Here is a 2,845-nt window from a genome sequence, read left to right as displayed (position 1 = left end):
TATGTTGAGTTGCTTTATGTGGCTGTATCCCAGCCATTGCAACAATTACAGTAAATAACAGCAGGTTTCTATTATGTAGAGAATACCATGTTCTTTGGTTTATATAGGTATCCCTCTTAGATTTCATGTGTCAGCAAAATTCAGATTTTAATCCCATGTTAGAGAGCAAGATATCTCAGAATGATCTAAGATCCTGTGGGTAAACACTGGGGTTCTGGAGATTCCCACCCATCTTCTAATAGGTTTCTGTCGCTTGAGGAAAAGTGCCAAATCAGCATCCATGAAGACAGTCACGTCTGTGGTATAAATGATCAAGTTTCTCCTGTACTGTTTGTGAATGTCACCCTAAACACAGGGCTTTACAGAGGAACAGTGTGACTGCTGTATCACTTTCTAAGAAGTGATGAATTCACTGCCAGTGGTGGGCAGGATCCATCAGGCATCAGTGTGGGCTGAGGCTTTGCTTCATCTGCTACTTCTACAAGGCTCTCCTGTCTCTCTGATGCCCACTGGAAATCACTCCACAATGGGCACCGGTGTGTTCTTCCTAGGATCCCAATACAACCCTGTCATTTCCTTATTGAAAGTCAGCTTGGCGTGGAATCTGTTTTGTTTTTGTTTTTTGTCTACCAGAAGACCACCATCTTCAGCTGCAAAACAGCCAGTCATTTCCCGTCTAATTGCAATGAGCTCTATAGCTTACCTGGCCAGTGCAGCACCATTATCAAAAAGCTAGACCTCCCTACTCCGTTGTTTTGCATATTTTTTCTCTGCCTAAAACGCTAACACTAATATCTTATATGTGTATTATTTTATGACTCATTGGACTAATACAAGGTCCACAAAAAAAGAAAATCTGTATTTTCAACAGCCATATCTCCATATCCATTTTCCAGCATGTAGTAGGTTTCAATAAATAGTTTCCCTGGATTCTTCTAAGGTAAAGAAAAGAAGAAAGCGTGTGTTCAGGCAAACTTCCTGGAGTCCTGGGAAAGCCCGTACTTCCTTGGGGCCCTCTTCTTGTAGTGGGTGCATTGTCATACAATGGGGATGACTTGTTTCACATTCCTTCTCTGGGGCTAGACTGAGCTCTTAGGTGGAGGAAATCAAATCTTACTCATACTTGGATCTTCAGCACCCAGGCTTAGCTTGTTGTAAGCCAGTGGTTTTCAACCTTCCTAACACTGCAGCCCTTTAATGGAGTTCCTCATGGGGTGGTGACCCCCAACCATCAAATTATTTTCGTTGCTACGTCATAACTGTAATCTTGCTACTGTAATGAATCATAATGTAAATATCTGATATGCACGGGATCTGATAGTCGATCTCTGAGAAAGGGCCGTTTGACCAATAGGCTGAGAATCACTGTCGTAAGTCACCTTCACAGACTTCCCAGAACCGCAACTGCAGCTGTAGGAATCTCATGAGGTCAGCAGGGGTGTTATTTAACTGATGAAAAGTAGAGACCCGGGTAGGAAAGAAAATTACCGACCTAATTCTCTTCTGAAATCAGAGACTGGTGCTGGAACGTGGCTCTTTCAAACCTTATCATGGGGAAATTTGGTAGAGGCCACACGGAACCTTTCTCCATGGATCCCCAGTAGTGACTGCCTAAGAACTGTTCTTAAACTTGGCCAAAACTACAGAAATACACCAGTCTGTATTCATGGTGACATCTTCATGTAGTTATGCCAGATTAAGGAATCAGGAGACTGAGTCCAAGGCAGATGAATAGGGAGAAGGATGTGAGAAGTGTCGAGAGACATGGACCACTTTATTTTCCTTCCAAATCTGTCCTCTAGGGTGGCCAGCTGGACAAGAAAGTCCTTTTGGCGTTCCCAGTTAGCCCCCAGGGACCTCCTTATCATTAGAGCGACTGTTGTCCCAGTTAATATAATTATAACTAGTTGTCTATTTTGTTCAAAAGTGGTATTGCGGAAGACTGTTGCCTTCCTGTGTAGCAAGAGGTGCCTTAAGCAGGTAAAAACTCAGAGGACTCCCAGCAGCCTTGCCCCAGGCCATCTCTTTCTCTTCCTGTTTCCCCCTAGTATATTGCTTCTTTTACCAGAATGCATTTGGTAAGGTCTAGAAGCTGAAGTCTGAAGCCCTGGCCTGAACTTCCCCGGGTCTGCTCAAGCCAGTATTCCGGAACCTTCCCAGGAAGTTAAGAATAAGCCTGGGGAGAAAGTGCAGCCTTCCTTTGACCCCAGCATTGAATGTGTTCCTGAGAAGCCCAGCTCTGGCTGGAAGCCAACATCACTCGGTGGAAGTGTGGGTGCAAAGGTGCCTCTCCCTGAGCCTCCAAATAGACCTTGCCCTGAAGCTAAAAGATGCTGAAAGTATCCGGAATCCTGTAACTGAGGAGTGGGGGAAGGGAGGAGGAGGTGGCGACACCGACCAAAAGCCCACAAAGGACTTCTGTGAAATGAGAAGCGCTGTAGAGAAAGAATGAAACTAATTCTAGAGACTGGGAAGCAGGGCTGTTGCAATTATCGTTCTTCAGAAACTAAGCAGCTCCTCTGTCAACATCACAGCAGAGGGGGCCCGAAGCTCCAAGGACGCATGGCTTTCTGCAGAAAACCAGAACGAAGAGGATCTAATTCCCAAAGTTAACCTGAGCCCGCCCGCCTTGGTTGCGTGGCGGCGGGGGTAGATACACAGCCCAGCATCCCTCCTAGCTCAGCAGCGCGCGCAGCAGGCCAGGCATGCCCGGAGCCCTGGACCGCGGAAGGATATAAAGCACTGTTTACCTCCCGCCTGGCCAAGCCTTCCAGGGGCGAGGCCGGCGCCCAAGGCTGGGGCGCTGCAGGAGTGACTGCAGCTGCCCTGGCCGCCGGCGGGCGCT

The sequence above is a fragment of the Microtus pennsylvanicus genome, chromosome 8, assembly GCF_037038515.1.
Source record: "Microtus pennsylvanicus isolate mMicPen1 chromosome 8, mMicPen1.hap1, whole genome shotgun sequence".
Lineage (NCBI taxonomy): Eukaryota > Metazoa > Chordata > Mammalia > Rodentia > Cricetidae > Microtus > Microtus pennsylvanicus.
Note: the sequence above shows the minus strand (reverse complement) of the source record.